Source organism: Felis catus, chromosome B3 (genome assembly GCF_018350175.1).
Source record: "Felis catus isolate Fca126 chromosome B3, F.catus_Fca126_mat1.0, whole genome shotgun sequence".
NCBI classification, from domain to species: Eukaryota; Metazoa; Chordata; class Mammalia; order Carnivora; family Felidae; genus Felis; species Felis catus.
In genome coordinates, this window is record NC_058373.1 from 109988682 (window position 1) to 110014148 (window position 25467).

Sequence of the window (25467 nt, forward strand, 5' to 3'; positions counted from 1 at the left end):
TCTTACTCAAAGAACCAGGAGTCCAGGAAGGTTAGAGAAGTTCCTAGATGAAATCCGGCAGAAACGCTTTTTTGGGAGTTTGTGACATTCTTCCTACCCCCAGTCGTTAACCTGCTTTCTGAGTTAGCATCTCCCCGCCCCCCTCTCTGACGTCCCAAAACCTGGGAAGAAAGTTGCCAGGCCACGGCGGCCGCGGGGCCTGCGAGGTGGGAGGCGGGCGGCCCCGCCTCCGGTGCTCTCGGGCTAGCTCCACACTGGCCGCGGAGCGGCGAGCGCGGGACTCAGCGGCAGGCGGCGGGCGGGGAAGGCGCGGGGCGTGGTTTTCAGCTTTCCGAGCGCCAAGGAGCGGAGCGCGCTCTGCTGAGCCCCGAGCCTTCTGGACCGAAAAAGCGGACGGGAGGACGAGTAAAAGGCGCGATCGAGGGAGCAAGGCAAGCAGGGCGTCGACCCGGGCCCGCCCCAGCCCGCGCCCTCGCCCCTCGCCAGGCCAGCGGCGGGTGAGCGCGGCCGCGGGCCCCCAGCACCCCGGTGCGCCCCGGAGAGAGCGGGCTGTGGCGGGGAGGGAGAGCGGGAGGGAGGGAGAGCGGGAGGGAGGGGAAGGGGCGGGGGCGAGGGAGGGAAAGGTCCCCGAGCAGAGTGCGGGGGACAGCAGGCACGAGAACCGACCCGATGTCGGGGTCCGAGCCAGGCCACCGGAAACTTTGCCCAGGTGGGGAGAGCGGGGTGCGTGGAGGGCGCCGCAAACTTGTCAGCGGGCGGGGCGCTCCGGGGATTGGAGCGAGCGCCAGCGGGTGGCGTTTGTCTCTCCGGCTTCTTTGTGTCACCTCCGGGCCCCAGCCCGCCGGTCCGCCCGGCTCAGAAAGGGGCTGCGCTGGGGGCTCGGCCCCGATCCCCCCTGCCGCCCCCTCCCGGCCCAGGCCCCAGCGCTCGGGATCCGCTGATTGTTTTCTTTCCTCGCGTCAAGCCTGGGCGGGAAAGATTTTGAACCCCGCGTGAGATAGAACGTGGAGAGCAGCGGCTCACAGATTGCCAAATCGTGGGCGGCGCGAGGCTCGCCCCGAGTCCCCGAGAACCCGCGGGCCGGGGCGCACCCGGGCTGGAGAGGGCGCGGGGACCCGCCGGCCCCTGCGCTCCAGGAACCGCGGCGGGCGCGGCAGCCAAGCGCCCCCGCGCCAGGGGCCGCTCGGACTGCTCGGATTATAATTCCATTTTGATTGCTTGGGGTCTTTGTTGTCTGAAATTGCCTTGAGGGTCTGACGGTAGCACCTTTTCCTCCTTAGGTTATTTTCCTAATGTTAAAAAAAAAAAAAAAGCAGGGGGCGGGGAGAGTTGTGTGGAATCGGTGCTGCTCGAAACTACGTGAGCCACCTTATTAGATGGAGCTTGAGAAGTTCCGTGTAACATTTGCCTTTGTGGACGCTTGTTATTTCCGAAAGTTATTATTTTCCCCTCCCCTAATGGAAGGGAGCGTCTGACTGGATGCTAGCAGGCACGATTGTGTACAAGCACCAGCAAGTCAGAGCCAAACCGAGAGGCTTCTTTGTAGCCGCTCTATACTTCTGCATCTCTTTCTTTTTAGAAGTTCGTTTGATTTCAAGCAACTTTCATCTGCTGTTTTGAAAGTTTCCATAGCTCCGAAGTCCTCCTTGCAGATATTATATGGTTGTGCTAGGATGAGTTCGGCCGCGTGTAGGGTTGGGGGTTACAATTAAACATCTGAACCATACCTGGCCCTTTGCCGCTCTGGGTCCCTGCCATTGAGACCTTGTAAATATCGCCAGGAGAGGGTGTTCACCTTTTATGAGATGGAATATTTGGCGTGTTTTTGTACGTGAATGCATGACTCCTTCTTTAGTTTTATTTCTGGAAAACTGGTGAGACTTCCAGAGGCTTTTCCTGAGATAATTACTAAACGGTCTTAGCCCCGCCATTATGGCCCCCTGCCCCAAAGCACCACGAGGGAGAAGGGAGCAGGTGTAATCCTCATTAAGTTGTTGTTGGTTTTTTTTTTTTTTTTTTTGGTGATAAAGACTCTGGAGATGTCAAAATAAATAAAAAGTGGAAATTCTTAGTTCTTTGTTCACCTGTTTCAGTTCACTGAGCCTTATTTGAATTCAGTAAAAATAAAAATCAAACCAGTTTGGGTCAGCTTAACCTTGTACATTAAGATTACTAAAAAAAAAAAAAAGATCATGTGAGTTAAGTTCACCCAATTAGAATTTTTACAGACATTTCAGTGCCTTGGTGCTGATTGTGTTTGCGGGATACTGCAGTATGTTTAGAGAACTGAGTCACAATGGGATTATTCTAGGTAGTGCCCTCAGTAGTTTAACAGTTTATTTATTTTTAATGTTTACTTTTGAGAAAGAGACAGAGTATGAGTGGGGGAGGGGCAGAGAGAGAGGGGGACCCAGAATCCGAAGCAGGCTTCAGGCTCAGAGCCTGACCCGGGCCTTGAACCCACAGACCACGAGATCATGACCTGAGCCGAAGTCAGATGCTTAACCCACTGAGCCACCCAGGTGCCCCTATGGTAGCTTAACAATTTAAAGTAAAGCTCAAAAACAGAATCAGCCATGCCTTGATAAGTAAGGAACAGGGTGAAAAGCAATTGATTAATTTGTCATTACTCATCATATGTTTTTAATATAGATTTTTAATAACTTCACGAAATTATTCATTTACTCAAATAAGCTTTTACCATATGTCGGCCACTGTGCTGAAATCTGGAGTTGCAAACAAAAATAGTTACCATTTATGGAGTGCTTATTCTGTACCAGTAAATGCTTTGCATAGATTACCTCATTCACCTAATACATATTTATTGAGTGCCTACAGTGTATTGTGGTAGGTGCCGGAGTTAACAACAGCACGGGGACTGCTGTGGTTCCCGCCAGCAGCGGGGAAGATGTGGGGAAGATCCACAGAACGTGAAAAACATTAGCAAACTAATTGCAGATTTTAAAATGTCCATCACATCGCACACTTCCCTGTTGAAAGCCCTTCAGTGGTTTCCCATCCCTGAGTGGAAGGCAGACCTGACTGCGGGCCCAGAGCTTACCCACGTCTGGTCCTCCTCCTTCCCCAGTGCTCCACCTTTTTGCTGTACTTCTTCTTGCTCATACTTCTGCAGCCAAACCAGTTTCCTTGCTGTTTGAGGTTACCTTTGGACTTGCTGTTGCCTCTGCCTGGAATGCCCCCGGCCCAGCCCTCATTTCTGTCTGGCTCCCTCCCTGACCGCCTTCACTTCTTTCCTCATTATTGTGTTTTCAGAAGGGCACCTGGGTGGCTCAGTGGGTTGAGCGGCCAACTCTTGATTTCAGCTCAGGACATGATCTCACAGTTCATGACACGTGGGTTCACGTCAGGGCTCTGCGCTGACAGCACGGGCCTGCTTGAGATTCTCTCTCTCTCTCTCTCTCTCTCTCTCTCTCTCTCTCTCTCTCTCTCTCTCTCTGCCCCTCCCATGCATGCGCTCTCTCTCTCAAAATCAAGAAACTTAAAAAGAAAAAAAAATTGTGTTCTCAGTGAGCCTTGGCAAAACCCCAGATTTAAAATCACAGCCCCTCTTGCAACCCCCGTTCCCTTTCCCCTGTTCACAATTTATTTTTCTCCAGGGCACTTATTTATTTATTTTTTAAGTTTTGAGGGAGAGAGACAGAATGTGAGCAGGGGAGGGGCAGAGATGGAGAGGGACGCCCAGAATCCGAAGTAGGCTCCAGGCCCCGAGCTGACAGTGCAGAGCTCTCCGTGGCCCTTATGACGGTGGAACTAACATACTCTATTTTTTACTCATTTGTGAATGGTCCGTCTTCCCCCACTGGATTGCACTCCATCCATGCTGTCGTGGCCACTGTTGTAGCCTCAGACCCTGGAACGGTGCCTGGCGTGCGGTAGGGCCTTGAGAACTATTTGTTGTGTGAACGTTGAATAGAAGGAAGGAGACCATGAGATGCTGAGACCGAGACCAGGGGCTCCTGTGTTACTAGTGAGACGGCTTCTCTGTGGAGCTGACAGTTAAGCTGTGTCTTTGATGAGAAGGAGCCGGCCATGTTGTTGGGGCGGGAGATGGTGGGGAGGATAGAGACTTGGAAGAAGATCAGCAGTGGAAATAGCATTGAGTCAGAAGTGAGCTGGGTGGCGTGTGGATTTGTTGGAACTAGGAGAAGCTGGTTGGGCCTGAACACTGTCAGCTGGTGGGAAAGGACTAAGTGAAGACACGGCGGTAATCAGGGGAAGGATGGAGCAGGGCCTTCCTTGTAGGCCAAGGTGTGGATAAATTCCCATTGAATCCTCATATAGCCTATGAGCCCCGGTTTATAGGCTCTAAAACTGGGCATCAGGTAACCTTCTGAGGTTACCTGGTAGGTGAATGGCAGAGCCTAGGATAGGAAACCAGGCTCTCTGACTTCAAAACACTTACATTTGACCATAATGCCAACATCAAAAGACAGAGTCCCTGTCTCGATGGATGAGCCGTGGCAATATATATGTGACAGTGCTGGAAAAGATGCGTTCTTCGGGACTGTGGTGGGAAGAAGGCACCTGGTTCTTCCCGGGCGTGGAACAGGCCAAACTGGAAACCCCAAAGCATTTTTCCTTTTTTTTCTTATTATGAACTATTTCCCATTGGCTACATCTTAATTAAGAAATCACGTTAATGTTAAATGCGACAGCCTGTTGTTCAGGGTTTCACTGTGCATTCACTTTTTATCCTTGCTTTCACATCGACCAATGACCTGTGTCATACGCCCCCCTTTCCTACTTTTACCAAGTAAAGGAGTGGGTCTGGAATAGTGTAGAATCCCTTAGGTTTAAAGCCTGTAATTCTTCACTGAATTGCAGGTTATGCTCTTTTTTGATGGTTATCTTACACTGTCTGCACTTTGTGGTTTAGTGTGATAATTCTTTTTTTTTTTTTTTTTTAGTTTAAGTTTATTTATTTATTTTCAGAGAGACAGAGACAGTGTGAGTGGGGGAGGAGTAGAGATAGGGGGAGAGAGAGAGAATCCCAAGCAGGCTCCGCACTGTGAGTGCAGAGCCTGATGTGGGGCTCGAACTCACGAAACCGTGAGATCATGACCTGAGCGGAAACTGACAGCCAGATGCTTAGCTGACTGAGCCACTCAGGCACCCCTAGTGTGATAATTCTTACACTGGCTCTGGTGAGTATAATTGACACATGGTAAGCCACACGTTTAGAGTGTGAAATTCGCCATGTTTTTAACTTCTGTGTAGACTTGTGAAGCCATCTCTCCTTTCAGCCCCTCCCTACACCTGCATTCTCCTACCCCAGACAGCCAAAGATAGCTTTCTGACTCTATGGATTAGTTGGTATTTTTAGAATTTTACGTAAATGGGATCATATAGCAGGGTCTCTTTTTTGTCTGGCTTCTTTCACTTAGCATAATTATTTTGAGATTCCCCCACATTGCGTGTATCAATGAGTCATTCCTTTTTGTTGCCGAATGGTATTCCACTGTATGGATATGCCCCGGCTCGTTCATCCATATACCTATTGATTGGCATTTGGCTTTTTTTTTTTTTTTCCAGTTTTTGACTATTAAAAATAAAGCTACTGTGAACATTATACAGTCTTGTGTAGGCATCTGCTTTTATTTCCCCAAGGTAAGTGTTTAGGAGTGGAATGGCTGGATCACATGGTAGATCTATGTTTTGGAGCGGTTATACCATTGTACATTCCCAAAGTTGTGTGCGAGACTTCTACATCCTTGCCAACACTTGGTATGATCAGGCTTTTCATAGACTTCTACTAGAGATGTAGTGGTATTCTCAGTGTGGTTTAAATTTGCATTTCCCTGATGACTAATGATACGCTTATTTCCCACCCATATATCTTCATTATTGAGGTTTTTTGTGTATATTTTTTGCCCATTTTTTTTTATTGGGTTGGTTGTTTCCTTATTGAGTTTTGAGAATTCTTTATATATGTATCATATATATACTTATTTTTTTCTTCAATATATGAAATTTATTGTCAAATTGGTTTCCATACAACACCCAGTGCTCATCCCAAAAGGTGCCCTCCTCAATACCCATCACACCCCCTCCCCTCCCTCCCACCCCCCATCAACCCTCAGTTTGTTCTCAGTTTTTAACAGTCTCTTATGCTTTGGCTCTCTCCCACTCTAACCTCTTTTTTTTTTTTTTTCCTTCCCCTCCCCCATGAGTTTCTGTTAAGTTTCTCAGGATCCACATAAGAGTGAAAACATATGGTATCTGTCTTTCTCTGTATGGCTTATTTCACTTAGCATCACACTCTCCAGTTCCATCCATGTTGCTACAAAGGGCCATATTTCGTTCTTTCTCATTGCCACGTAGTACTCCATTGTGTATATAAACCACAATTTCTTTTTTTTTTTTAATTTTTTTTTTTCCCAACGTTTATTTATTTTTGGGACAGAGACAGCGCATGAATGGGGGAGGGGCAGAGAGAGAGGGAGACACAGAATCGGAAACAGGCTCCAGGCTCCGAGCCATCAGCCCAGAGCCCGACGCGAGGCTCGAACTCACGGACCGCGAGATCGTGACCTGGCTGAACTCGGCCGCTTAACCGACTGCGCCACCCAGGCACCCCGATAAACCACAATTTCTTCATTCATCAGTTAATGGACATTTAGGCTCTTTCCATAATTTGGCTATTGTTGAGAGTGCTGCTGTAAACATTGGGGTACAAGTGCCCCTATGCATCAGTACTCCTTATCCCTTGGGTAAATTCCTAGCATATACTTATTTATTTATTTATTATTATTTTTTAATGTTTATTTATTTTTGAGACAGAGAGAGACAGAGCATGAATGGGGGAGGGTCAGAGAGAGAGACACACAGAATCCGAAACGGGCCCCAGGCTCTGAGCCGTCAGCACAGAGCCCGACGCGGGGCTCGAACTCATGGACCGCGAGATCATGACCTGAGCGGAAGTCAGCCGCCCAACCGACTGAGCCACCCAGGCACCCCTACTTATTTATTTTTAAGAAAGAGAGAGAGAGAGCGTGCACACAAGCAGGGCAGGGGAGGGGCAGAGAGAAAGAGGAAGACACAGGATCTGAAGTAGGCTCCAGGCTCTGAGCTGTTAGCACAGAGCCCAATGCAGGGCTTGAACTCACGAACCAAACCATGAGATTACGACCTGACTGGGAGTCAGAAACTTAACCAACCGAGCTGCTCAGGAGCCCCACTTTTTTTTTTTTTTTTAATTTTTTACGAATTATTTTTGAGAGAGAGAGAGGGTGACAAAGGATCTGACACAGGCTCTATGTTGACAGCAGAGAACCTGATGTAGGGCTTGAACTCATGAACCTGGAGATCAGATCCTGGGCTGAAGCCAGATGCTTAACCAACTGAGCCACCCAGGTGTCCCCCCACGGATTCTTTATATTTTCTAGAAACAAGTTCTTTATCAGATACATTATTTGCAATAGTTACTTTCAGTCTATTCCTCGTCTTATGTTCTCTTAACTGTATCTTTGAAGATCAGAAGTTTTAAATTGTAATGAAGTCCAATTTATCAATTTATTCTTTTATGAACTGTACTTTTGATATGGTACCTTGAGAAATTTTTGCCTAACTCAAGGTGACAAAGATTTTTTTCTAAGAGTTATAAAACTCTTAGGAAAGCTCTATCAAAGAATGTAAACCTATAAACTTTTCATTTTACATTTAGGTCAGTTTACTTTGAGTTAATATTTGTTTACAGAGGGAAATGTGGGCTGAAGTTTACCCTACTGCTGCTGGGAACCCTTGGCGATTTCTAGAGACCGGTAACGTATGGCGGCGATGTCTTGTGTGTGTTAGGGGTTGGGGGGGTGGGCGGCATTTGCTGTTGGCATCTAGTGGGTCAAGACCAGGGATGCTGTTCAGGAACCTACAGTGAACAGGAGAGATCCTCTAAACAAAAAACCATTGCGACAAAGCGTCAGTAGCGCCAAGGTTTAGAAGTCTGTCACTTTAATTGACCTTTTCGATGAACCGGCTCTTGGTTTTATTGATATTCTCTTTTGTTTTTCTGTTTTCTATTTAATTGACTTTTCATTCTGATCCTTGTTATTTCCTTTCTTCTGCTCTTATTCTAGTTTCTTTAGGTCACTGATTTTGTGACCGTTTTTCTTTTGCTGTATAGATGTTTAGTGCTGTACATTTCCTCCCGGGTGCTGTTTTAGTGACATCTCACAAATTTCGATACGGTGTGATTCTATTTTTATTCAGTTCAAAATACTTTAAAACTTTGTTGTTGTTGTTGTTGTTATGTTCTCGGACCCTGAGCTACCCAGCAGTATATTGCTTGGTTTCCAAATATTTGTGGATTTTCCAGAGATCTTTCTGCTGCTGATTTCTAATTCAATTCCATTATTGTCAAAGAGCCGTACTTTGTGTGGCTCAAATCCTTTTACGTTTATGGAGAATTATAGCCCAGAATATAATTTCTTTAAGTAAATGTCTCATGTGCACTTGAACAGAGTGTGTATTCTTTTTTTTTTTAATTTTTTTTTTCAACATTTATTTATTTTTGGGACAGAGAGAGACAGAGCATGACCGGGGGAGGGGCAGAGAGAGAGGGAGACACAGAATCGGAAACAGGCTCCAGGCTCTGAGCCATCAGCCCAGAGCCCGACGCGGGGCTCGAACTCACGGACCGCGAGATCGTGACCTGGCTGAAGTCGGACGCTTAACGGACTGCGCCACCCAGGCGCCCCCAGAGTGTGTATTCTGATTGCACCATGTCAGAGGAATATCAACAGGACTTATCCCTGTTCAGGTTAACCTTGATCACCTGGCTGAGGTACTGTTTGTCAGGGTTCTCCCCTGTAAAGTTACTTTTTTTTCTCCCCCTTCTGTACGTGCTTTTTGGTAAGGGAGTCACTATGTGTAGCTCGTGCTTAAAGAGTGGAGAGTTATGCTTCACTGCCTTGAAGAGTGTTACTTTTTTATCCAGTGTGATGAACTCTGTCTGTTAATTGGGTTGTCTAGACCATTTATATTTTAAGTGATTATGAATATGGTTAGGTTTAAATCTAGAACCTTGCTAATATGTTTTCTGCTTTTCTCATCTGTTCTTTGTTCCTTTTTTCTCCTTTTTGGTCTTTGTTTGGATTTATTGATTTTATATATATATATATATATATAATATATATATATTTTTTTTTTTTTACTATTTTTGTATATAGTAAAGGATAGAAAATTTTTATATATAGTAAAGATATCCTTTTTTGGCTTATTAGTTATCATTCTCTGTTTTGTTACTTTAGTGGCTGCTTTAGGGTTTATAGTATACACCTTTAACTTACACAGTTTACCTTCAAGTGTTATAATTCCATCTCGTGTATGGATGAAAAACCCTGTTTGTAATAGTATATTTCCATTACTCTCCTCTTGACCTTTGTGTTATTGTCATATATTTAAAGAAGTAGTGAAATTCAGAAATCAGAACATAGTTCATTTTCTTTAAAAAAATTTTTTTTTTTTTAGGGGCGCCTGGGTGGCTCAGTCGGTTAAGCGTCTGACTTCAGCTCAGGTCATGATCTCACAGTGTGTGGGTTCAAGCCCCACATTGGGCTCTGTGCTCACAGCTCGGAGCCTGCTTCGGATTCTATGTCTCCCTCTCTCTCTGCCTCTCCCCTGCTCATGCTCTGTCTCTCTCTGTCTCAAAAATAAACATAAAAAAATTAAAAAAAATTATTTTTTAATGTTTATTTATTTTTGAGAGAGAGAGAGAGAGACAGAACGTGAGCAGGGGAGGGGCAGAGAGAGACGGAAACATAGAATCTGAAACAGGCTTCAGGCTCTGAGCTGTCGGCACGGAGCCCGATGTGGGGCTCAAACTTGTGAACCGTGAGATCATGACCTTAGCCGAAGTCAGCGCTTAACCGACTGAATTGCTTAGACGCCCCAGCATAGTTCGTTTTCTTACGCCAGATCTGCTGACTTGCCATGGAGCAGATCATTGCTATGATGCAAAGATACTTCAGGAAACTGGAGGGTATTAGAACATTCAGAACACCCGGACTTGGAGAACTCTCCAGACAGGCACTGCAGAGCGTGTTGTGCTTCTTTTCTTTCCTCTGGGCAACATTAGGAGGAAGAAGGTGGATGGGGAAAAGGAATCAGTCCACCTGTGCTGATATTTTCCAGGCTCTGAGAAACTTCAAAACATGAGTTTGGAAGCATTCCTTTCTTTGGATGGCGTGTGAGATGAAACGTACTCGGTTATAGCTCCTCAGGTCAAAGTAACACATTTGACAAAAGTGAACCTCAAGTTTCTGCTTGTCAGAGTCCATATTGGATTGAAAACTCCAGTCTGAGGGACGCCTGGGTGGCTCAGTCAGTTAAGTGTCTGACTCTTGATTTTGGCTTAGGTCATGACCTCTCAGTTCCTGAGATTGAGCCCTGTGCTGGCAGCATGGAGCCTGCTTAGGGTTCTCTCTTTCTTCCTCTCTCTGCTCCCCCGCCCCTCCTCTCAAAGTAAATAAATAAACTAAAAAAAAAAAAAGAAAACTCTAGTCCGAGATGCAGCTCTTGGATCTCTCAAGAATTTGCCATCTACTTGTTGCTCTGGTTCCAGCTGACTTTTGGTCTTGCTTTGAGTATCGCCAGTGTTTGCTGTTTGTCGTCAGTGAGTAGCTTCTGTCTATCCGGGTATGCAAATGTGTCCCTATTCTGAATATTAACACACTGGCAAACACTTTAAATGAGTGGGAAGACTCCATTCACTCAACAAGTTAATTTATCTTGGAAATATTTATTGAATCTGGGCTCTGGAACATTTCTGAAAATTTTTGTCCCTTGCTCTTAGAAAGGCAATTGTCCAATAGGGGCAAGGCCCACACGCAGAGGAGCATGGAATCCAGCGTGGTAACTGGTGATCCCTGCAAAGGAGACACGAACAGGGCAACGGGAGTGAGCTTAACACAGTGCTTGCCTGATTGTGTTCTGGGGACCAGCAGCATCGATTCTACCGAATCGGAAACCTTGAGGGGGCGGGGATGGGGGGGGGGCGGCGGCAGTCTTTGTTTAACAAGCCATCCAAGTGATTCTGATGTACGCTCTCAAGTTTGTGAACCACTGGCATAGAGGATTAGATGATCTCTGAGATTTTTTTCACAGCTCCAAAATTGTAGGAGTATGATTTAGAAATGTGATATTTACTCCATTGTCCTCCCCACCCCGCTTATGCTCTAACAATTTATGAAGTGCATCACCTTAGTTCCAATGTGTGTTTTTATTACTCGGTTTCCCCTCTTGTATCCATTATTCATTATGAAGTACGGTATTGGTGTCAATGATTCCTCATTATGTTTCCTCACGTCTTTGCCTCCTTACAGATGACAGCCAGCCTACAAAGAACAGCACTTGTGCCGCAGAGTATCAGTCCATAAAATACCAAGTCCTTCCTTACTAAAGTTAGCTCACTGCTAATTAAGGGTTTTCTCCCATATCATTTAGATTAGGAGCCATTGTGAAGTGCTTTGGGTATACGGGGTTGTATGTGTCTCCACGTATTTCCCAGTGGGCACCATTGCTTTCCTATGTAGTGTCATGTTCGCCAATGTGAGTTGACGGTTTCCAAGGCTAAGCCACATCTGAGGGTTTTGTAGCCAGGGATGTCCAAGGCATTTATTGCCCCACCGTTTGTGTGTTTGTTTCTTTCTTTCATAAGAGTTTATTTGAGAGAGGAAGAGACAACGTGAATCGGGGAGGGGCAGAGCGAGAGGGAGAGAGAGTCCCCAGCAGGCTCTGCAGCCCGGTGCGGGGTTCAAACCCACAAAACTGCAAGATCATGACCCGAGCAGAAACCAAGAGTCAGACACTCAGCTGAGCCACCCAGGAGCCCCAATGCCGCACAGCGTTGGGTAGGGGCCCCCCGGGTGGCTCAGTCAGTTAAGCGTCTGACTTCAGCTCAGGTCATGACCTCACGGTTCGTGAGTTCGAGCCCCGCGTCATGCTATGTCTCTCAAAAATAAATAAACGTTGAAAAAAAAAAAAATAAAAGGAGTGTTGGCACTGATGAAGTGTCATGTAAAACATTAATTGCTATGTGGGTAAAACAGAAACTCAAAATTGTGAAGTTATGTCTGACCACTGGAGCAGTAGTAAATTGGATTTTATTTTTATTTATTTAGTTTTAAAATGTTTATTTATTTATTTTGAGAAAGAGAGAGACTGAGAGCACGTGGGGGGGGGAGGGTCAGAGGGACAATCCCAAGCAGGCTCTGTGCTGTCAGCGTGGAGCTCGAACCCACAAACTGTGAGATTGTGACCTGAGTGGAAATCAAGAGTCGGGGGCTATACTGACTGAACCACCCAGGTGCCCCGTTAACTGGATTAAAAAAAAACGTTATTACGAAAATTTTCACGTATATTCAAAAGCAGAGATCATAGTGAAATGAACTCCTGTGTCAATAGTACTCAATATCAGTAATTATTAAATCCTGCCAATGTGGTCCTACCTGTATGTACCTTCACTTACCACCCCCCCCCCCATGCTGGATTATTTTGAAGTAAATTCCACATATATTATTTCATCCGTAAGTAATTAGATTTTAAATTATTTGAGCTGTTAAGATGCTAGAGATAAATATGAAACTGAATCACAAATAGGCATTTCATGGTTACACATTAAATTATAGATCCAGTTTATCTGGAGTTCACTTACACAAAAGGTAAAACAGAACAGTCGTGTGGAGACGTGTACATAGATTCCTATCAAAATTCGCTAAAAATAAATATACTGGCTATATCAGTGAATACATTCTTTTTTTTTAATTTGAGAGAGAGAGAGAGAGAGAGAGAGAGAGGGAGGGAGAGAGAGTCTTAAACAGGCTCCACTCTCAGCTCAGAGCCTGACACTGGGCTCGACCTCACAACTCTGGGATGATGAACTGAGCCGAATTCAAGAGTCGACGCTTAACTGACTGAGCCACCCAGGCACCCCATTAGTGAGTACATTCTATCTGAATATTTTATAAACCTTCATTATCATGATAGCAATATATACATGATACTTATAGATAATATTCCAGAAGAGTAAGAAAGAATACAAACCCACATATTGCCAAAATTGAAATATTTTGCTTGAAGGGGAACCTTTAATTTGAAAGGCATGTTTTGGGGGAGGGAGGTATCAGAAGAAAGTTTGTAGATCTCTAGGCAGATTTTTAGTGTATTTAAATTAAAAATTCTCATTATTCATTTTAGCAATTCTGTTGCTTTTTTTGAAAAGGTATTGGGGCGTCTGCGTGGCTCAGTCTGGTTAAGGTCTGACTTCGGCTCGGGTCATGATCTCGCGGTTCACCAGTTAGAGCCCCTCGTAGGGCTCTGTGCTGACAGCTCGGAGCCTGGAGCCCGTTTTGGATTCTCTGTCCCCTTCTCTCTTTGTCCCTCCCCCTCCCCGTGCTCGCTTACTCACGCTCTCTCTCAAAAAATAAATAAACATTAAAAATTTCTTAAAAAAGAAAAGAAAGGAAAAACTATTTAACATTTACAGATGAACAATACATCTTAACAAAAATCCACTCACCTTAGTCCATGTGCTACGCACAGTCTTTTCATTGGCACTAGAGCTCAATTTCGTTAGAGCTCAGGCTGCAGGACACTTCATGTTTGGGGTCGGGGGAGGTGTGTGTGCAGAGTTAATCCATGCAGACAGACCACCTGTTTCCTCCTGCTCTGGCTTTGCGGTACAAGTTGGGGTACCTTGAGGAAAAGATGATTGTATTACAGCTGAGATCTTCAGTTTTGGCTACTTCTGTGTGATACAGCAATTAATGGGTCATACGTAGAAAGTGGCTAAGTTTTGTTTAAAAAACAATTTCGTTAGGGGCGTCTGGGCGGCTCGGTCAGTTAAGCGTCCAACTTTGGCTCAGGTCATGATCTCAGGGTTTGTGAGTTGCAGCCCTTTCATCGGGCTCTGTGCTCACAGCGCAGAACCTGCTTGAGAATCACTCTCCCCCCCCCTCTCTTTCTGCCCCCTCCCCTGCTCACTGTCTCTCTCTTTCTCAAGATAAATCAAAATAAAAGGAAATTAAAAAAATAAAAAAGATTTAATTACTCAGAAGTAATTTTTATCTTAAGTATAAATTGAAGCAAAAGAAACAAAATAAATAGACTGCTTCCCATGCCCCCAAGATAAATAACAAAGGAAAAATCCCCCTACAACTTAAATGCATGGAAGCTGTTAGTACTATGATAGGTTACAGCCAACATATGATGGGATCATTTGCTATACTTGATCTTAGCCAAAAGGCCGAGAAGTGATTGATGAGATCATTTGCTAGAATAATGCATGCTACAGCTTTTAGTTCAAAATTTTGAACTAGTGATTCAGAAAGAAAAAAAAAAATAAAGGAATGCCTACTGTAAATTCTGGTTTTAAAACTGTTAAAGGTGTGTTTTATTATTTACACTTGTATGTTGACAGGAAAAATGGGTCACAAGTGTTCTCTTGAATATCCTTTCTAATCATCTCATGACACTGAGTAAGAATTTTTCCTTTGTTAATAGACTTTTGTTTAAAAGAAAGTCTGTCACCTTTGTAGTCTTTGTACTTTCTTTCATTATGGGAAGCTTTAACTTCGTTGTGTAATCATTAATTTTATAGGTAGTGTTTAGTCCAGAACTGGTTATGATTCCTTCTAGGTCAGATGAAAAGAAACTCCAGAATGTTTATAACCACAGGTTGATGATTTGGTTACAAGACTCTGTTGGTGATGCTTTCTGAGACTTGGAAAGTAAGCTTGCCCCTTTCATGAGTCATCATGTTGTCTCCCAGTTGGCTATGTGTTTTCTTAGTTACTGCTGCTGATTTCAGGTTTGAGCAGGACAAGTAGGTTTTGGAATGATCCAACATATTCTTTAGGTTATACATGCCTGTTAAACCTTATAAACTGACTTAATGTTGTATGTTCCGTGAAGAAGGGAAGATTTGATGGTCTGCCTGTCCCTGTCTTCCAAATTATTATTATTTTTTTCTGATTTGCTTTTCAGGGGTTTGAGGGTGGGGGTAGGAAAAGAGAAAAGTGAATCTGGGAGACTGTCGATATGCTCGTTTATGACCCCGGACGAGAGCAGAGCCAAAATGGCCTCTATGTGCTGATAGGATAAAATATAATTTACTGGAGTCCTGGTCTTGGGGAATAGTCCCACATGTATAAGTACTAAAAGAACAAGGGATTTTTGGAAATGGCTGTGGTATAATGTAATGGTTAAGAGCGTGGCTTCTGAAGTCAGACTGACTTTGGTTCAGATCCTGGCTTTGCCATATACTAGCCGTATCACTTTGGACAAATTATATAACCTCTCTGAGTAGAGTTTCCTGGTCTGTAAAATGGAGGCCAAAATACCCCTTACCTTAAATTTTTTTTTTTTTTAACATTTATTTATTTTTGAGACAGAGAGAGACAGAGCATGAATGGGGGAGGGGAAGAGAGAGAGGGAGACACAGAATCGGAAGCAGGCTCCAAGCTCTGAGCCATCAGCCCAGAGCCTGACGCGGGGCTCGAACTCACGGACCGCGAGATCGTGACCTGAGCTGAAGTCGGACGCTCAACCGACTGAGCCACCCAGGCGCCCCAAAATACCCCTTACCTTAAAGGAGTGTTGTGAACGTTACTGAGGTAATACACATAATGGACAGTACACTGTTGCTGAATACTACAGAACACACTGTAATAAATGCTAGTTACATTCAGTTCAAGGGTGCAGTGAACAGGGTCTGAGTGTCAGGTGTTTAGGGGGCAATCAGAAGCAAGCAGATATGGCCCCTGTCCTTTAGGAGCTGGGGGAGATGGCCTTGTCAATGAATTACTCTAGTATGATCCAGAATGAAAGAAGGGCAGGCCAAGGGCTGTAGGTGCATTAAGTCAGTGGTGATCAATGCCTACTTTGGGGGAAGTTAGCACTAGTCTTGTAGAACATTGACATTAGATTTGGGTGGATAGCCAGGTCTAGAATGTAGAGTAGGGCTTTTGTGGGTGGAGAATGGAGGAGAGTAGATTGGAGGCTGAAGAAGAGCATAAAATAAAGCACAGGGCTCACAGCAAGATGCGGAGGGAGAGGTCTCGATAGATGCTTCCTCATTAGATCTTGGGGACGTTTGAACACATAAATAGACTATATTCTTGTCAGTAGGGAACCAAGCTTGGTGTGAACTCTGTTTCAGGATAATGTTCTGAAAGACGTACTGGAGAGGCAGGGAGTCCAATTACAAGGTGTTTTGAGACATCCAGTTGAGTGATGAAGAAATTCGGAGGACAGAGTCAGAAGGTATTGAAAGGAGGTGGAAGAGAGAGAGTTCTGAATTAGGTGCCTGGGGCGCCTGGGTGGCTCAGTCAGTTCGGCATCTGACTTCAGCTCACGTCATGATCTCACGGTTCACGAGTTCGAGGCCCGCATCAGGCTCCATGCTGACAGCTGGGAGCCTAGAGCCTGCTTGGGATTCTGTGTCTCCCTCTCTGTCTGCCCCTCCCCCGCTCACGCTCTGTCTCTCTCTCAAAAATAAACACATTAAAAAAAATAAAGACAATTCATTTCTTAAATAAATAAACAAATAAATAAACAAGGTGCTGCAGAGAATGTTGGTGCCATTAGTTGAGAGAGAGAGAACACAGGAGGAGCAGGTGGGAGACAACGGCTGGTCTCGGTGGTAGGGTGGGGTAGTGTGGACATCTAGCTGGCAGTTAGGAATTTAATTCTTCAAGAAAGAAGCTAACGTTGTGCACTATGTCTCAGATTTTATGCTAAGCATCTCCAAAAATCATTATGGGAGGCAAATAGTATTTTCATTGATGAAGAGATAGTTCAGAAGAAGTCTGATGTTATTTGAACATTCACTTGCATTGCAAAGCACTTCTCACTTTTATCTTCCTCGTCAGGCTTTTTGGGGCAAGAGGCAAACCAGGGCTGGAAAGGATGAGGTGTGTGAGCACTGAAGACTGTTCATCATTTCCACATTCAGCCTCCCATTACATAGTCTCTACCTTGCGGAGAGAATAGGAGAGAATAACCCTCTCACTGGGAGATTTCCCTTTGTTACTTGAAGAATGTCGGGGGAGTTCCACTCCCAATCTTCTCTGGCAAGGTCTGATACTTTTTTTCCTTTTAGAGCTGCTTGAAGGTTGAAGTCCTTCAAGATTTTTTTCCCTCTTGCTTCTGATGAAATGGAAACATTTGGGTAGGAAAGGGTGAACACTTTATAAAACGAGTCTTGTTTTAGTTGGATTGGAGAGGAGCAGAGAGAATGATAGTCTTAACGTTATCCCCTGTGTCAGGTGATGAAATGTGTTCTCTCAATGTCAGGCTCGTGGATGCAGATTGAACATTAAGTCTGGTAAGACTTTGTGCGTTTCTTTACATATTTTGTGTGTGTGTGTGTGTGTGTGTTCTTAACAAAAATCCAACAACACACATATTAAAAAGCAAAAGCTCTTCCTCATGCTATTTTCACTTTCCATTCCTGCCGTCCCTGTCCCTAGAGATCACCACTGTGGACAATCTTATGTTTATACCATTTGAGTCTTTCTGAACACTTGGAACCCTGGCAGTGATTAAGCAGAGTCGCTAGAGTTTGTGCTTTTCCTTTGTCCCTTCAATATTTGGTATCAGGGTTTATTACTGAGATTTCATAAATAGGAGTTCTTTATACTGCGTTCTGAAAGCCTTTTGTCATGAAATTTAACTTAAGTTAAATGCTAGTGGATCCTCTTTCAAATCGGTGATGTACCTATGATTGGAATTTAGAGACCTTGATCTCATTTGTTGCTAAACCAGTTCTGTTAGTTAATTTATTACACAAGTTTGCCAGTTAGCTGCAACAGTGGGCAAAAAAACATGCTTCGTCTTATTTATTTATTTATTTATTTTAAAGAGGAGAAAGGGCAGGAAGAGCTGAGAATTGAAACCAGCAAAGGTCCATTTTAGTTCAGTCACTGGATTGATCTGTTAATTACTTCCTCTGTTGAATTCTCAGATAGATGCGCTCTGGCAAATCTCTCTAACAGAATCATGGGATAAGTCAGTACATTAGCTATATCTTGCCCATTAGGAAGTTTCTTTTAAGGACACTGAGTTTGGATCCCGCAGCAAGCCTGGCCAGTGGCTTGCTGATGATCTTGAACAAGTTACTTTCCTTCTCTGTTTTCCTAAGTGGGGTAGATCGTGTTTGTCTTATGGACTTGTGAGGATTTAAGATATGGTACATGTATCTGCCATAAATTAAGTACTAAATAAATATTAACTATTATTACTGTTTTACCGTTAGTACCAAAAAAAGAATCTACAATTTTGGCCACCTGTGTAAGAATTCACCTGGTCTTACTTTCAAGCTATAACAAAGGGGAAGGCTCTGCTCATGTTTTTTTGTTTTTTTGTTTTTTCCTTTTAAGTTTATTTATTTATTTTGAGAGAGACATTGAGCACCAGTGGGGGGAGAGTCAGAGAGAGGGAGGCAGAATAGGAGGGGGAGAGAGAGAGAGAGAGAGAGAGAGAGAGAATATTCCATCTCTGTGCTAACAGCCCAGAGCCTGACACGGGGCTCGAACTCATGAACTGTGAGATCGTGACCTGAAACGAAATCAAGAGTCAGACCCTCAAATGACTGAGCCACCCAGGGACCCCACTGCTATTTCACTTTTATAGCACTGAAAATTGTCAGCAGAAATGGGCAAATAGTGAGATTGAGATATCTTTTCAAACAGGTAGAAATCTCAGTGCCTCTCTTAGGTGGTCAGCTTCCCAACTAAGTAAATTGGAGAAGCTTCCACCGAAGGATTACACAGAGACTTTGTATTGCCTTAGTGGTCTTCTCAAGATCTGTTGGTATTTCCAGTTCTGGTACACCCAAGAAAATATCATTAGAAAGATAAGAAACATTTTGGGGGGAGTGTTCTAATTGTTCACCGATGAGGAGGAAACGACTTAGATGGTGTTTCTTTTTGAGGGTGTTTTATGTTCTGTGTGTTTTAGAGGAACAGGTCAGGGATATTTCCATGGAGAAGGCTTGGAGAGAACAAAAAAATATTTCTTAGAAATCTCAAAATGTAACCTGAAATCCCATGAAAAGAAAATTTTGTAATTTTAATAATCCGAGTTATGAAGGTAAAGGGTCAGAAGGATTATTTATGTTTTAGCAAATTTATTTTCACAGAGAAATACATAATTTCTAAATATTTTAATGAATTAAAAGATATGCTAAAGAAAATGTGATCTCAGGGGCACCTGGCTGGCTCAGTGAGTAGATGTGACTCTTGATCTTGGGGTTGTAAATTCAGGCTCCACATAGGGTGTAGAGATTACTTAAAAATAAAATCTTAGGGGCACCTGGGTGGCTCAGTTGGTTAAGCGGCCGACTTCGGCTCAGGTCATGATCTCGCGGTCCGTGAGTTCGAGCCCCGCGTCGGGCTCTGTGCTGACAGCTCAGAGCCTGGAGCCTGTTTCAGATTCTGTGTCTCCCTCTCTCTGACCCTCCCCTGTTCATGCTCTGTCTCTCCCTGTCTCAAAAATAAATAAAACGTTAAAAAAAAAAATAAAAAATAAATAAAATCTTAAAAAAAGAAAAAGAAAAAGTGATCTCAGAACTAGAATTAGGGTGTTTGTTTGTTTGTTTGTTTAAGTAGGCTCCATGGCCAGTGTGGAGCCCAAAGCAGGGCTTGAACTCAAGACTCTGAGATCAAGACCAGAGCTGAGATCAAGTCTAATGCTTAACCGACTGAGCCACCTTGATGCCCCAAGTTTCATTTTGCTTTGTTTTTTAAAGCTGGACAAATTTCTAATAGCGTCATTGCACATGTTATAAGTAACAACAAAGATAATTTAGTATACACAGAAGTTCATTCTGTTCTTTCCTTGAAATGATGTGACCTCAGATCAGATTGGAAAATTGTGTCCACAAAATTGGCAAATATGTATCTTTAGGGAAAACTCAAATCTGGTTGTTTCTCTTCAGGTGAGAAACTTCTGAAATGTTTAGAAATGAAAAGGAAACTAGTTTGCAAGCTCTCTAGCAAGTCACAAGGGAAGCTTGGAGGAGGGAAGGGTCTCACAGTTTGAAGTTCTGCTATTTCAGAAACCAAATCTGTTTTTCAGAGACACCCTCTGTTTCCTTAGTTGCTTGCTTCAGCAACTTTTTAACAAATGAATACCTGCTAAAGAGTTGCATTGCTGGCTGGCACCCTAGAAAAAACAACTTCTAAATCACACAGCAGTTAATTTTCAGCTGTGGTGTGTGTGTGTGTGTGTGTGTGTGTGTGTGTGTTGTTTTTTGTTTTTGTTTTTTCCCATGGCTACTTTACCACTAGCCAGTCAGAATGCTAAGACTTATTGGTTGGGTAACATTGGGTGTCAAGTATTTAGTTAGAACTCCCTGTTCATCAGCACAATTGCCAGTAATGAAGGGTTCTTTGGAAGTGAAGAGTTAAGGAGAAACACGAACTCAAAAAGAAGATAAAGGAGCTCTATTTTGGGGGAGGTTTGAATTTGTTAAAAATTCCCCTAGGACAGTTTCCTCAAAATTCTAGTATGAAAATCATAATCTAAAGTGGTTAGAAGAAATGTCATTTTTTAAAAGAGCGCTTTCTTAAAATTTTATATACTAGAATCTGTGATCTACTTACTGAAATCTACAATGTTTGGGGCGCCTGAGTGGCTCAGTCGGTTAAGCATCTGACTTTGGCTCAGGTCATGATCTCACAGTTCGTGGGTTTGAGCCCTGTGTCAGGCTCTGTGCTGACAGCTCAGAGCCTGGAGCCTGCTTTGGATTCTGTGTCTCCCTCTTGCTCTCTGCCCCTCCCCTGCTCCCACTCTGTCTCTCTTTCTTTCAAAAATAAATAAACATTAAAAAAAAATGCAAAAAACTCTACAATGTTTTACCAAGTGATTTAAGGATTTGCTCATTTATTTGCTTTGTTACTGTGCAAGTCTTGGTAAATTATTAAATATAGTTGGACTGTAGGAACTAGAGGGGAACCCTTTCCTCTACGATGAGTCTTGGTGGTATATGAAATAATGGTCTGTCATAGGAGAGATCAAAAATTGAGTGAAAACAATATCATTTCTAAGATACCAATTATGAATTCTAATCCTGGGTTTATCCCTGACAGTTGTATGTCCTTGAATAAATCATTAACACTAAGGGTCTCAGTTTTCCCCACCTTAGGAGTATCACGATTATGTAAAATAACCTATAAGCACAACCAGATACAAAGTATGTTTTATTCTGGATCGATCTTTACTGATAATCCTTGCTTTCCCCTCCTAGACCTAGCCAGCCAGCTCTTAGGGGTCTATGATCGTCACGAATGACAGCAAAGGACAGAGGGTGATGGGATTAAGAATCATTCCTGCAGTGGGGCTCCTGGGTGGCTCAGTTGGTTGAGTGTCTGACTTCGGCTCAGATCATGGTCTTGCAGTTCGTGAGTTCGAGCCCCGCGTCAGGCTCTGTGCTAACAAACAGCTCAGAGCCTGGAACCTCCTTCGGATTCTGTCTGTCTCTCCCCCTCCCCCTCCCCCTCCCCCTCCCCTGCTCGTGCTCTGCCTCTCTCTGTCTTTCAAAAATAAATAAATGTTAAAAAAAAAAATCATTCCTGCGGTAACTTTAAAATGTGTATGTAACATCCATAAGGAGTTAAGTCTTGTCTCATAATTTATACCACTTGCACAGAGGCAGTAGTGTGGGCTGTTTTGTTAGAGTGCAGAGACATCCACAGCCATCGTGTTGAATTCAGTTTAGTATTTTAGAGCTGAATGCTACCCAGTCCTCTTATTTCACTGAAGGGGAGCCAAGATTCAGGGACAGCACGGTCCCACAGGTAATTGATAGAACAGGAATAAAACTGCTGTCTCCAGATGTCTGGCTCCAGCCTCTTGCTGTCCTATGTAGGCGTATGTATATTTACATTGTTATATATTATTTAAGACCTATGAAGTGCTATCAATCATCTGACGGTATTTACTAAGTTTTTACGTGCTTTAGCGTCTTACTTAGGAGACAAAATATTGCTAACCTGGTTGTGACCCCTTCCTCCTCAGAGGTGAATTTGGGATTCATTTCGTTACAATTTTGCTGCCTACGAATGTTAAGGGTGATTTTCAAAGTATTTCACAACCGACAGTGTGTGGACATTGCCACTCGTGTTGGATGCTGGCCGTAAACCACAGATCAGCCCTGCCAAAGTGTACTGGCTAAATATCATGGGCTCCTAAGCATTTTTGTTTTTTGAATGGAAGCTCACCCAATGTGGGGCTTGAACTCAGGACCCTGATCAAAAGTCACATGCTCTACCCATGGAACCAGCCAGGCGTCCCTCCTAAGCAATATTTTTTTGAGATCGCACATAGGTGGCACCATTCTGTATGCATTCTCCCACAAGTTGTTTTTTTCCCCCTCAACTTTACGTTTGTGGGCTATGTCCATATTGATATGTGTAATTCTGACTTATTCATTTTCATTGTTTAATATTCTGTTGCATGAATATGTCACAGTTTATTTATCCATTCACTTATTTTTGGATATTTAGTTTTTTAAAATCCTTTTTCAGGACTTACCGTTCCTATCATTTGCTTATTTTCCTGTTAGGTTGTTTGTCTTTTCCTTATTGTTTTGTGAGTATAATATTTTTGTATTTTTTGGAAACTATTATTTAATTTTTTTTTCAACGTTTATTTATTTTTTGGGACAGAGAGAGACAGAGCATGAACGGGGGAGGGGCAGAGAGAGAGGGAGACACAGAATCGGAAACAGGCTCCAGGCTCTGAGCCATCAGCCCAGAGCCCGACGCGGAGCTTGAACTCCGGGACCGCGAGATCGTGACCTGGCTGAAGTCCGACGCTTAACCGACTGCGCCACCCAGGCGCCCCTGGAAACTATTATTTAATAAACAAATAACATTAACATCTCTCCTTAAGCTACATAAAACCTAGCATAGCTTTGCCTTTCCAATATTATTGGACCTATATACAGCTATTCACATTTGAAAAGGGTTTTTCAATATCCCCTTATCAGATTGATGTCAAGTACACCCATGGAATTGTCTGAGTGTTAATATGCCTGTGTTTGTAGATAATGAACATATTCCTTTATGTGAAATGGATTTGGCACAGTCTTAACATTCTTGATTATGACGATTGATTTTATTTCCCCACATTTACATGGTCATGCAGGTGAACCTCATTATACTCTAAAACGTGGGAGGAGGGGCGCCTGGGTGGCGCAGTGGGTTAAGCGTCCGACTTCAGCCCAGGTCATGATCTCGCGGTCCGTGAGTTCGAGCCCCGCGTCGGGCTCTGGGCTGATGGCTCAGAGCCTGGAGCCTGCTTCCGATTCTGTGTCTCCCTCTCTCTACCCCTCCCCTGTTCATGCTCTGTGTCTCTCTGTCTCAAAAGTAAATAAAAGTTAAAAAAAAATTAAAAAAAAAATAAAATGTGGGAGGAAAGCCTTCATGAGAAAGGATAAAATTCTTATTTTTTCCTTTACTAAATAAAGCAGGATAATGGATGGCACCACTTAGTTCACTTAGTGAACCACAGAGGGGCCACAGAATATAAAGGAAACTATAAAGTGAATTGGGGGGATTGAGGCCATAGTTTAGGAATTTCTTTCTAGAACGTTATCTATTTAAACTATCTGGGTTGTTCATGATTTTGGTTCTCTCTCTCTCTTTTGTCCCCCAGTGAATGGTGCCGACTTGACATGCTCGGCCCTCTGTTCTTTTGTCGACTACTTCTATCTGCTCTCTGGAAGGTTATTGTTTTCAAGGATCTTAAGCACTTGGATTAGGACAGTTAAACCTTTCGTTGGCTTGGGAAGTATAATCTTCCTGTTCATTCTGCTTTCCTGGCTTACTTGGTTTCCTCCCTTCCTTATTTCTTTTTACTTACACATCACCTGCCATCCTTCGGAGCATCTAACATTTTGTCCATTTCAGTTTTTTTTTAACCTACTTTTTGTTGCACAAAAGGACATAAACATGTAAAAGTACTTAGTAATAGAGGTTGCCTTTTCCTGGAGCATCACGTAGCTCCCCCGCCTTATTAGAACAGATCCCCCATAAGCTCCGCCCTCCACCTCTGCACCGCCTCACTCCCACCCTCCCTGCTGTACGTCTCTTTTGTTGTTTCGAGCTAACAAAGTACTGTAATTTGCTGGATGTTGTGGACAGAGGACAGGCGGCCAGGGGGTTCCTGGAAGAATTTCTGTAACCTGCCTGAGCTCTCTTCTCTTAAAAATTGCTGATTAACTGTCTCTTCTGTTTTGGGAATAGCCGGAACTTTAAAGTTCAGAATGTTGTTCAAAACAAAGATGTCTATTTTTAGAGGCAGAAAATATTTTCAGCCCATTTTCCCTAACTGCTTTTTTAAGAAACAAAAACCATGGACTTGAAGCGGGTAATCCCAAAGTGAAAACAAAAATCTTGCTGAAAGAATTAGCGATATATGAACATTTTGAAAACAAGCTGTGTTCTAGTTTCAGCTTTCTCTATTTGCTTGGGCAAAAGTAAGCAAAATATTGCTTAATTACCATAGTTGTTCTGAAAATTTCCTCTTCCTTGCAGGTCTTGTCATATAAAATTGATGTAATGAAATAGAAGATAAAAAAATGTCAAAGGAGAACAGTGTTTAAAGAAACATTGTTAGTACAAAGGTCGTGGTGTTAAAACTGGCGGACAGGCAGAGTTCTCCGGACGGTGTCATCTGGGTTAATTTTTATCTTCATGAACGCAGGAATAGAAAGAACCTTTTCAAGGCTTTGATTTTGAAAGAATTATGATTTCCTTTTGGGGGGCTAGTTTTCACTTTATTAGTCCCAGTTTGTAGTAACAACGTCGCGTGCGATGTAGATAAAAATCAAAGATGGGCCTAATGGCACAGACCTTCCTACAAGATCTTTGTGAGCAGAACCAAAACCCTTTACAGATACAACGGTCTATTTAAAGGTGCACAGTAACAATGACAGCATTTTAGGGCTGTCTTCCAACCCTATCACTTCCTTTTTCTAATGGGAAGTTGAGCTTGAAACGGAGGAGGTACACTGATGTTACTGGACCAGTGCACTCAAGCTGTTGCCCGCTTTTGTGGAATCACAGACCTTTATGGGACGTTGCACAAAGGGATTGGTGAAGTGAAAGTACTTTGATTGATTTAGACTAACAGAATAGAAAAAAAAAAATTGAGTGAGTTAAGAAATACTCAGCAATTGCAGCCAGAACATGGTGGGAGGGGGTGGGGGAAGCCTCACATTAAAAAAAAATTTTTTTTTAATGTTTATTTACTTTTTTGAGACAGAGACAGAGCGTGAACGGGGGAGGGTCAGAGAGAGAAGGAGACACAGAATCCGGAACAGGCTCCAAGCTCCGAGCTGTTAGCACAGAGCCCGACGCGGGGCTCGAACTCACAGACCGTGAGATCATGACCTGAGCCGAAGTTGGACGCTCGGCCGACTGAGCCACCCAGGTGCCCCGAAAC

General features: G+C 43.5%; 1 protein-coding gene across 13 annotated transcripts in view; it reads left to right on the plus strand.

Moving 5' to 3' along the window:
• The first annotated feature begins 287 nt into the window (after positions 1 to 287).
• SYNE2 (spectrin repeat containing nuclear envelope protein 2) overlaps positions 288 to 25467 on the plus strand; it is a 345027-nt gene continuing 319847 nt past the window's right edge. For 5 of the 13 annotated variants that reach the window (XM_045060036.1, XM_045060041.1, XM_045060043.1 and 2 more), the window contains exon 1: positions 298 to 497. The gene's annotated coding sequence lies outside the window, so the exon portion shown is untranslated. Of the gene's footprint in view, positions 529 to 612; positions 710 to 14630; positions 14745 to 25467 lie in introns of those variants that run through there. The other 8 variants (XM_045060046.1, XM_045060047.1, XM_045060042.1 and 5 more) reach the window with 6 other exon arrangements.